Here is a 12,054-nt window from a genome sequence, read left to right as displayed (position 1 = left end):
GCTGAGCTGTCACCTGTTGACACCTGAGGACACGAGACTGTGGTAGGGCCATGCTGTTGGCTTGTGCAGGTGGATGAACCGGGGAATGATGCTAAGGTCAAAGTGGGGTCCTTGACCCAGAGGATCAGATTCAGGTTGAACAGCATGAAGGTAGGGACTGAGATGAAGGAGGAGTATTTGCATCAAGACTGAGGGATGGCCAGGCATGGTGGTCTCATACACATTATCCTAGCACTTTGGGAGGCTGAGGTGGGAGGATCACTTGAGCTCAGGAGTTCGAGACCAGCTTGGGCAATATACTGAGACCCAGTCTCAAAAAGTTGGGAGGATGACAAATGGAGGTTGCACTGAGCAAGCCGTCTTAACTTTTGGCTAAGGCATCATTTCCATGCGTTGGGACTTAATTGGTTTTCCCTCTTCTCCAAAGTTCAGATCTTTTCCTGCTGATCCTTTGATTCCAAATGTGCAGAGGGGTGTCTCTGAACAAGAGCCTGAACTGGAACCCACATGGATGTTGACAGAGACCAGGCCTTCAGCCCTGGTGGAACTTGACCTGAATAGGTATTTACACGGTCCAAGGGAAGGGAGAGTAACGACATTGGTGTGCTAAGGGTTCTCTACATGCCAGGCACTTTTTAAAAAAGCTTTGTTCTGCTTTAAGACAGTGTCACTCTGTCGCCCAGGTTGGAGTACAGTGGCTCAATCTCAGCTCACTGCAGCCTCAACTTCCCAGGCTCAAGTGATCTACCTCAGCCTCCCAGGTAGCTGGAACTACAGGCGTGCACCACCACGCCCAGCTATTTTGTTGTTGTTGTTGTTGTTGTTGTCAGAGAGTATTTCACCATGTGGCCCAGACTGGTCTCGAGCTGCTGGGCTCAAGTGATCCACCTGCCTCGGCCTCCCAAAGTGCTGGGATTACAGGCGTGAGCCACCATGCCCAGCTAAGTTTTTTTCATTGTTTTTGTTTTTGTTTTTTGTTATTAGAGATGGGGTTTCATCATGTTGCCCAGGCTGGTCTTGAACTGCTGGACTCAAGTGATCCGCCCGCCTCAGTCTCCCAATGTGCTGAGATTACAGGTGTGAGCAACCACGCCCAGCTAAGTTTTTGTTGTTGTTATTGTTGTTGTTAGTAGAGATGGGGTGTCACCATGTCACCCAGGATGGTCTCACACTCCTGGGCTCAAGTGATCCGTCTGCCTCGGCCTCCCAAAGTGCCGGGATTATAGGTGTGAGCTACCGTGCCCGGCCCTGCCAAGTGCTTTATGCATTTGTTATTTTCAGAGTTTTCCAGCCTGGCCCTAGGAACAGAAAACCACAGCGCCATTTGCACTGGTGGACAGTGTCTCAAGTTGTCCACCAACATATCCCCAAAGCTAGAGGACACAGCATGTGGACCCCCCAGGGATCCAGGGGCAGAGTTTAAAGCTTGGGATTTTAGGTTAAGCTGCATGTGAATGTTGCATTCTGCTCCACATCTTTTCATCTAAAAACACTGCTTTAAATAGCCATTAAATTGCTTTTCTTCAAAAAGTCTGGTGCTTTCGGAAGGTGAACCACCCCACAGCAGGGTGCAGTCAGGACCCCGTTGCACTCTAAGAAGCAGGACTGAAGAGGTTCCTCAGAGCTGTGTTGACAGATCACAGGTGGCAGGGAGCCATTGGCTGAGCCCCGGCAAGGAGGCAAGAGAGTGAGTCCCACTGGCTAACAGTTGACCCCAGGTCGCTCCAGCCTGTGGGGGGAGCAGGACTGCAGTCTGCAGTTCCAACCAAGTGATGCCAGGACCTAATCTGCAGACCTGAACCCAGTACATAGACTTTGTTCTGATATTGCCGCATCCCTGAACCGCCCGGGTTTCTATCAATTTCATAGTCATAAAATCAACTTCTGCTGGGCATAAAGGCATGAGCCTGTAGTCCCTGAGGCTGAAGCAGGAGGATTGCTTGAGCCCAGGCATCTGAGACCAACCTGGGCAACATGTTCCACCTGAGACACCCAGATCAAAAATAAATTTTAAAAAAATTGTTTAATCAACTTCTCCAATTTCGTTACAAAGGGAAGTGGATATCATTGCCTTATACAGAAAATCAGTGTCCATATATAAAAGAGAGCTATACAAGAAGTAAAATGTATTCCATTCTGGGTAGATTTACTTATCAAAGGTGAGAAGAGAGGTTAGAAGGGGTTCAGGAGAGGTTAAAGGTGTGCTCTCACCATGTGGAGACTTCCTGCCTGATGGGGTCAGATGTGCCCCAGGGACGCTGAGACTGTAGAGGGAGAGTTCTATGCATTTGTGATTCTGCCTTATCTAATCCTCTCCTGTACTCGACAGACCCCTCCCTCCCCCAGGAGTGCTGAGCCCCGGCTTTGGGAGGTTCGGGGGTGGGGGGACTCTTGTTTAGGGCTTTGGCTCTGTATTCTATGGAAAGCACCCCTCAACCACTGCCCCCATCTCTACAGAGAACGGCTGTGAAGACGAGGCTGGGAGATGGATGGGGTCAGTGGGACCCCGCAGCACACTGGCAATCCCTGGTCACCGCTGCTCAGAACCCACCAAAGATGGCCTGAGCATTGGAGTAAAATACTCCTTTTTGAGGACGTGGTGTCCAAGAAGACACCTGAGAGATGGGAAGCAGCAGCCCAGCTTGGGGAAAGGACAATTCAGGTAACAGCCCGGAGCCCAGGGTGTCTGAGACAGACTGGGCAAGGGGGACAGTGAAAGGCGGCCACTGGGTCAGGCGCGGTGGCCCTCGGCTGTAATCCAGCACTTTGGGAGGCAGAGAGGAGAATCGCTTGAGCCCAGGAGTTAGAGACCAGCCTGGGCAATATAGTGAGACCCCCAGAGAATGAATGAGGGCAGGGCTCCAAGGCTAAGGCCATGCTTCCCAGGCCTGTTAAAATCACTTGTAAGTATCCCAAAGCTCAGGCCCCACCCCAGACAGTCTAATTTAATAGGGCCCCAGCATGTTTTAAAACCTTTACTTTTTTATAGCACATTACAATTTGCTATCACTTTGTTTTCCTGCTTTATGTCTAAATGCACACGTTCTCACGTGCACACACACACACACGGATACAAGTAAAACCTGGGACATCTGAATGCAGTGAAACAGATGACTGTCAATCTCCTGGTTGTGATATTGTACTATTATAGTTTTTTCAAGATGTGACTATTGAGGGGAACTGGGTTGAGGGAGTCTCGCTCTCTCTCCCAGGCTGGAGTGCATTGGCTCCATCTCGGCTCACTGTAACCTCCACCTCCCCAGTTCAAGCAATTCTGCCTCAGCCTCCTGAGTAGCTGGGATTACAAGCATGTACCACCACACCCAGCTAATTTTTGTATTTTTATTAAGGACGGGGTTTCACCGTGTTGGCCAGGCTGGTCCCAAACTCCTGACCTCAGGTGATCCGCCCACCTCAGTCTCCCAAAGTGCTGGGATTACAGGCATGAGCCACCGAGCCCGGCCTATCGTAGATATTTTTAATGCTGCTCTTCCACAGATGTCAGAGCTCCTGGTTTCCAGGTTTCTAAAAAGTAAAGTACAACAGATTCTTTGGCCGTTTTAGAGGATTTTTCCTTTTTTTTTTTTTTTTTTTTTTTTGCTGTTTTATGAATGCCTACCCATTTGAATATTGGCAAAGGAGTAAATAAGTTGACAACAAAAAGGTTAAAAAAAAAAAAAGTCATCTCAGCAAGTGACCCCAAGACCCTTTAGGAGCCAGTGCTGTGGTGAGGTTTGCTGGGGCCGGGGCTTCCAGTCCCCAGTGCCTGGCCATTGATCTCTGGAGGCCCGAGGTGCAGGCTTCCCCCGGGTTCTGCTGTGACACCAGAACTCAAGCCCCTTGCCATCATTGCACTTTCTAGAGTCACTGTGATGAAAATGAGATCACGTGATTAAATCCTAAGTGATTAAAATGAGACTTTTCAGGCATAAAGTTAAAGGTTATGGGTACTAGCAATGACTACAGGTCCTTATTGCATAAGCAACAAAAGGCCCATTCTTCTCTTTGGGAACTTGTTTTTCAGGTACCTGTATTTCATTTTGTTTTTAATTTTTGATTTAATAACATTGTTTGGTTTTATTGGGTTTTTCTTCACCCCCTGTTGGATATGGCAAACAGCAATGGTCTGTTAAGGTTTCTTTTTTTTTTTTTTTTTTTTGAGATGGAGTCTTCTCTGTCGCCCAGGCTGGAGTGCAATGGTGTGATCTCGGCCCATTGCAACCTCTGTCCCCAGGGTTCAAGCAACTCTCCCGCCTCAGCCTCCCAAGTAGCTGGGATTATAGGCGCCTGCCGCGGCGCCTGGCTAGTTTTTTGTATTTTTAGTAGAGACGGGGTTTCACCATCTTGGCCAGGTTGGTCTTGAACTCCTGACCTCGTGATCCACTCGCCTCAGCCTCCCAAAGTGTTGGGATTACAGGCATGAGCCACCATGCTTGGCCAAGGTTTCCTTTTATTTGTTTGTTTGTTTAGAGATAGGGTCTCTGTCCCCCAGGCTGGAGTGCAGTGGCACGATCATGGCTCACTGTAGCTTTGACCTCCTGGGGTCAGGAGGTCCTCTCACCTCAGCCTCCTGAGTAGCTGGGACCACAGACTCACACCACCGTGCCCAGCTAATTTTTTTTTTTTTTTTTTTCCTGTAGAAATGAGATCTCACTATGTTTCCCAGGCTGCTCTCGAACTCCTGGGCTCAAGCGATCCTTCCACCTTGGCCTCCCAAAGTGCTGGGATTAGACATGAGCTATTGTACCCAGCTAGTTTTCCTTTTAAATAAATACATTTCTGTTGTATTTTACAAGAGGGCTAAATTGAAAGAAGCTGTTATGTAAATAACAGTTGAGCCTACGTGCAGACATGGCAAAAGTTGTGAGTGTTGGAGGTCAGGGAGCATGACAGAGGACGAGCTCTTTCCATGTGCCTTTCTTTACCTTGGGAGTTGCTACTGGTTATTGGTTAATGTGGTCTTTGGAGTTAGACCAACCTGTTGTCATGGACTGTCTAGCTGTAAGGAGTCCAGGGCTGGTATCCTAGCTCTACTTAAGAACCTAAGACGCCTTCCATCCTTGCAACGCTGTCTTAATCTGCATAGGCACAGATATCTCACTTCCACAGTCACATCCCAGCCAGTGGGGAGACAGACAGAGGGATGGGGAGAGCATGCTTCTCCCCACTAAGGGCGTGACCCCCAGCTATGCTCACATCCCACTGGGCAGAAAATCACACGAGCAGGGAGGCTGCAACTTGTAGCCTTTATCCTGAATGTCTTGTCCCCAGCTTAGATGTGACGCTTCTGCTGTTGGGGAAGAAGGAGAGACTGGATATTGGGGAACAACTAGTAGTGTTGGTTCTAAGAAGGGAACAGTTAAATAAACTATATTCATCCGGAAGCCAGAATGTTTAGCCACCAAGACAATGAGATCTATATAAACTGCTATCAAGACTATCAAGAGGTGTCTTTTTTTTTTTTTTTTTTTTTTTTTTGAGACAAGGTCTCACTCTGTCACTTAAGCTGGAGTGCAGTGATGCAGTCTCAGCTCACTGCAACCTCACCCTCCCAGACTCAAGTGATCCTTCCACCTTAGCCTCCCAAAGTGCTGGGATTACAGGCATGAGCTACCACACCCAGCCTGCTTGAACCTCTTATTGGTCAAACCTAACTGGATGCCAGGAAGCAAGGAGAGCCAGGTGATATCACCTGAAATCCACAGCAATCGGCTTCATGGGGCACCCAAGCACAGTCAGGAAGGGTAGAAAAGGGATCCAAGGTGGGTGACGTGCTTCAAGAGTGAACATTAACCATCCCCTCTAGGAGGGTGTGCAGCAGGAACCGGAAGGGTCTGGGCCTTGAGGCTAGCTGGGAAACTAATTTGGAAGTTGGGGCAAGAATTTATAAAAGCCAGAATCAGGGCTGTAATAGAGATGCGAGGAAGAGCTGAATGCGTGAAGAGCCAATGAGATGGATGCTGGGGTCTGTGGAGAGTGAAGAAGAGGAGTCTGGGACCATCTCGTGTTTCTGACTTGGTGAACCAGTACTAGCCAAGGGAGAGGACCCTGGAGGATAAGAGTGAGTTTCCTGGTGCAGGGAGTGGCAGTTGGGTGTGCAATATGATGTGTCAAGGAGCCTGGGAAACAGCCCAGTGGAGCTGTCCAGTTGGTAGCTGCGTTTAAGTGGTGAGGACACTATATTTTTTCACCACTGTATCCTTAGCACCTAGCTCAGAGTATATAGAATGTACTCTGAAAATATTTGTTGGATGCATGGATGAATGGATGGATAGACAGACAGATGAACAGGCGGATGGACAGATGGATGGATGGATGGATGGATGGATGGATGCATGGATGGATGGATGGATGGATGGATGCATGGATGGATGCATGGATGCATGGATGCATGGATGGATGGATGCATGGATGGATGGATGGACGAATGGATGGATGGATGGACGAATGGATAGATGGCTGGATGGTTGGACGGATGCACGGATTGACGGATGGATGGATAAATGGATGGATAGACAGATGCATGTTTAAGGAAGAAACCAATAATAGAGATATCAATTTGGGATTTATAAATCACAGGTAAATCACATTTGTAAATCACAGGTGATGGCTGAGGCATGGAAACACGTAAGCATGTAGAATGAGGGCTCAGGAAATATCATTTGAGAAGAAGAAAGGAGACTAGAGATCTGAGCAGGAAGAGTCAAAGATTCAAAGAGGCATTGATGAGGTGAGTGTTGGGCATGGACACCATGAGAAAGTGGAGTCTCAGATCTGGGGAGAGGGGATATTTCAGGGAAGGAGAAAGTCATGGTCTGAAATGCTGCCTGTCAAGAAATAAAATCTTTGGCGAAAGCCATGCATGGATCTGTGACAGTGGAGATCATTTTTGGGGTAGAGGCAGATGCCGGATCCCAGTGGGATGAGGGGTTAATGGATGATGGAGGTGAAGATGGTGGTGTAGGTTGGATTTCCCCAGAATCACATTCTGAGATGCAGATCTGAGTGGAGGTGGCTAATTGGAAAATATACTCGGAATACGTTGGTGAGGGAGGAAGGGAGGCAGGACAGGGCAGAGGGAGAAGTTGAGCTGCAGTAAGGCTGCAACAGAGGCCTCAGCCAACCTCTCGGGGAACTGTGCAGCTGGGATGCCCCTCAGATATGCTCTGCACCCAAGGAAGGACAGGGACCTCCCCACTGACCAAGCACTGGATTTAGACTGTGGATTTGGGAATTGTTCTTTCTCTGGCTAAGAACAATTCCTTTTGGGGAGACTCAGCTGGGAGCCAGCTGCCACACTGTCCCGGTAGACATGCAGTGAATGCCTCCACCCTGCAGGGAGGTCGGGTGCGTCCCAGAGGGATTGGCAAGTGTAGACTGTCAGGAACTGATCTGTGGAGGGCAAGAAGAGCCAGTGCAGCAGCTAGAGGGAGACAGAGGTCAGAAAAGCCTTTGTGTGTAGCTCTTAATTTGAGAAACACTGCAGCATCGTGATCTTAGGCTGGGAGAAGAAGCCCCTAGAAAGAGTGAGAATGAAGACCCAAGAGTAAGGCTAGACCTGCCACACTTTCTGTTTAACCCCCCAGAGCTTAGAACACTGCCTGGCACACATGTGCACTTAAGAAATATCTGTTGAATGGCTGAATCCAGGAATGAATACATTCCAGACATTTTAACACTGAATAGCAGAAACAGAGTGCTGATGTTTTGCTCCATGAAGAAATACATACCCTTTAAATATAGGAATGTACTTGAAGCTGGGCACAGTGGCTCACACCTGTAATTCCAGTACTTCGGGAGGCCAAGGCAGGAGGATTACTTGAGTCCAGGACTTATTAGAGATCAGCCTGGGCAACATAGTGAGATCCCCATCTCTACAAAAATTACAAAAATTAGCCAGATGTGGTGGTGCACACCTATAGTCCAAGATACTTGGGAGGTTGAGGTGGGAGGATGGCTTGAGCCTGGGAGGTCAAGGCTGCAGTGAGCTATGATTGTGCCACTGCACTACAGCCTGGGCAGCAGAGCAAGACCCTGGCTCTTAAAAAAAGAAAAAAAAAAGGGCTTATAAGCAGAACCAAGACACTCAAATATTGCCACACTGTTATAATCAGCAGTGCATTCACTAGTTCATGGAAGCCCTCAGAAGCCAAGCATTTCCCTCCAGCCACTAATCCTCCATCCCAACTTCAACCACGGCTTCTTTCCTGTGATGTTGGTCCATGTTTTTCCATAAGAACCCATTTATATAAAGACTTTTATGATTCTTTAAAACAACTTTGTTGAGGTAGAAATTACATGATAAACTACACATACATGTACAATTTGAAGAGTTTTGACACAGGGATAACCAATGAAACCATTACAAGAGAACGATCATACCCATCTGTATTAGTCCATTTGCACACTACTGATAAAGATATACCCGAGACTGGGTAGTTTATAAAGGAAGCAGGTTTAATGGACTCACAGTTCCACATGGCTGGAGAGGCCTCACAATCATGGCAGAAGAGCACAGAAATGCCTTACATGGTGGCTGGCAAAGAAAGAATGGAAACCCAGTGAAAGGGGGAACCCATTATAAAATCCTCAGGTCTCGTGAGACTTATTCACCACCTCGAGAACAGTATGGGGGAAACCACCCCCAAGATTCCATTATCTCTCCCCGGGTCCCTCCCACAACACATGGGAATTATGGGAGCTACTAATTCAAGATGAGATTTGGGTGGGGACACAGCCAGACCATATCAGCATCTCTCCCAGAAATTTCCTTCTTCCTCTATGTGACCCCTCCATCCTGCCCGTCCCATCCCCAGACAAACATATATCCATCACAAGAAATTTGTTCCCAGATTCTAGATTTGTATGTAAATGGAATCATAGAGTATATACTTTTTGTTTGTCTGGCTTCTTCCCTTGGCAAAATTATTTTGGAATTTTTTTTTTTTTTTTTTTTTTTTTTTTTTTTAAGACAGAGTTTCACTCTTGTGGCCCAGGCTGGAGTGCAATAGCTAATTTTGCATTTTTAGTAGAAATGGGTTTCTCCATGTTGATCAGGCTGGTCTCGAACTTCCAATCTTAGGTGATCTGTCAGCTAAGGAAGAGTTTTTCCTTCCAGTTCCCTCGACTCTGGAGACGGTACCTCACAGGGAGATGCTATGGGTCAAAGGGCAGTATTTTCTGTAAAGGGCCAGGTAGTAAATATTTTAGGCTTTGCAAGCCATGTGATCTCTGTCACAAGTATTCAGCTCTACCATTGTTGCACAAAAAGCCAGAGATGATAGGTAAACAAATGAACATGGCTGTGTTCCAATAAAACTTTATTGATAAAAACAAGCAGTGGGCCAGATCTGGCCTGGATGGTGGAAAGCATGGTTTGCTCACCTTTGCTTTAGTCAATGGAATGTCACTAAAGCCTCCCGTCTACTATTTATTATGGGATGTGGGTGATTATGAATGAAAGTTGTAGAATTTAGAGGACGTTAGAGACAATGATATCATATATAACCCATGAAATACTTGAGGTTGGGCATGGTGGCTCACTCCTGTAATCTCAGCACTTTGGGAGGCTGAGGTGGGCGGATCGTTCGAGCCCTGGAGCTTGAGACCAGCCTACACAACATAGAACCCGTCTCTACAAAAAAATAAAAAATAACTAGCCAGGTGCAGTGGCATACACCTATAGTCTCAGCTACTCAGAAAACTGAAGCAGGAGGATCGCTTGAGCCCAGGAGATCAAGACTGCAGTGAGCTGTGAGCATGCCACTGCACTCCAGCCTGGGTGACAGAGCAAGATCCTGTCTCAAAACAAACAGAAACAATCAGGGCTGGGCACGGTGGCTCACGCCTATAATCCAGCACTTTGGGAGGCCTAGGCAGATGGATTACCTGAGGTCAGAAGTTTGGGACCCGCCTGGCCAACATGGTGAAACCCCGTCTCTACTACAAAAAGTACCTGGGCATGTTAGTGGGCGCCTGTAATCCCAGCTACTTGGGAGGCTGAGGCAGGAGAATTGCTTGAACCCGGGAGGCAGAGGTTGCAGTGAGCCGAGATTGCGCCACTGCACTCCATCCTGGGTAACATCCTGGGATCTAACAGAGCAAGATCCCATCTTAAAAAAAAAAAAAAAAATCGGGACAATTTGCTTCTTAGAGCCAGGCTTGCATTAAGGCCTAGGCCGTAGCCACATCAACAGGCATCATGAGAACAGACATTTCCTAAGGTGTGGCCAGCAGGTCCCATATCTGCCTTCTCTGTTTTATTCTAACTCTCAGTGGGCTTTGGCTATGTGGGGACAGGAAGGCCCTGGGACTGAAAACCAGATGCTTTTCATTATCAGGTGATCATCCCGCTGGGCAAAACACCTGCAAGATGCAGCGACCAACCCCGGATTCAGAACAACTTCAACAGGTGGCAATTTATGAGCTGGTCTCTATTAGGAATATGGAAGATGGTCATTAAGATAGTAGCACACGGTTATTTAGCACTTACGGAAGAAAGCTCAACAATTTACAGGTGTTACCTTATTGAAGACTCGCCACTATTCCGCAAAGGAGGTGTTGTGATTTCTCCCTCGTTTAACGGATAATGAAGCAGATTCGCAGAGGTGAAGTAACTTGCCCACGTCACACGCCTACTGAGCCGTAGTCTAAAGACAAAGTGTGTGTCTCTGCGACACTGCAAAAGATTCAGAATGTGTTCTGTGTGGCCAGGTGTGGTGGTTCACGCCTGTAATCCCAGCACTTTGGGAGACTGAGGTGGGCAGATCACTTGAGGTGGGGAGTTCAAGACCAGCCTGGCCAACATGGCGAAACCCCTTCTCTATTAAAAATACAAAAATTAGCCAGCGTGTTGGTGTGTACCTGTAATCCCAGCTACTTAGGAGACTGAGGCAGGAGAATTGCTTGAACCCAGGAGGCAGAGGTTGCAGTGAGCCAAGATTGTGCCACTGTACTCCAGCCTGGGCTACAGAATGAGACTCTGTCTTAAGAAAAACAAAAAAAGTATTGTGTGTCTTTCCCGTGCTGAGACTGGAGTAGCTGTATCCTTCCAGAGCAAGACAGCAGGGTCCTGACAGCAAAGTTTACCCAGCACTTATCATGGGCAGCCACACTTGGAAACAATGTGCATGAATGTTTTAGGGTGAAAGCCTGCACTGTTGTAACAAGTGACTCAGCAATAACACGGCTAAAATAAGGAAATTCATTCTGTTCCATGTCTCGGTCCACGGGGAGGCTCCAAGTCAGTGGCTTCTCTGTTCCAACAGGAACCTGGGCTGCTAGCAGCTCTACTGTTTTCCATACACACAGCCTGCAAGGGGACTCAGTCACCATCCTGACTAGCAAGAAGGCAGAAAGGAGGGGAAGACAAGGGCAGGGGAGGCAGAAATTGTACGCATCACAGTCCCTTTCATTCCACTGGCAAGAGTTAGCCACAGCTAGACAGAAATCGGGGTTGCCCAGTGTAATCGGCCTTGTGCCAAGGAAGGGAGAAGGGCAGGTTTTGCTGGCCATTTTCCACCCCAGATCATTATTTTATTTAATCCTTACAGCAGCCCTAATTATTTGACAAATGGGTAGACTGACGCACAGAGCAGTGAATGGGAATACTTACCATAAGTCACAAAGTCAGTAGAGCCAGGATTTAGCTAAACACTGAAGGCAGAGCCCAGGTACTTACCTACATGCCATACAACTGCCCCCACGCTGGAACTCGCCACCAATGCCCATGACAGTGGGTTATCAGTAAAGCCACCTGCTATAACCGAGATTTGTGCTGCTGGAAGTTCTTGGTCAACAGGCTTCCACTGGATCTTGTTCCACTCCAGTAATCTCCAAGTGTCTTGAAGTCACACTCCAAATTTTAACCTCTCTGTCATGGTTGACCTGCTGTTAAAGTGTTTAGTGATTAATTTTTAAAGACCTTGTTGATTCATTAACAATCTACTATGCACTAACCGGCAAGGTTTATTGAGGTATAAACAGCTTGTACCCCAACAGAATCTGCTGCCATAAATAGGCTTTCCAGTAAGGGTCTATTTTCATTAGAAGACA

This window comes from Macaca thibetana, chromosome 20, assembly GCF_024542745.1.
Source record: "Macaca thibetana thibetana isolate TM-01 chromosome 20, ASM2454274v1, whole genome shotgun sequence".
Classification (NCBI taxonomy): Eukaryota; Metazoa; Chordata; class Mammalia; order Primates; family Cercopithecidae; genus Macaca; species Macaca thibetana.
The sequence above is the reverse complement of the archived record's forward strand: the minus strand, read 5'-3'. Positions refer to the sequence as shown.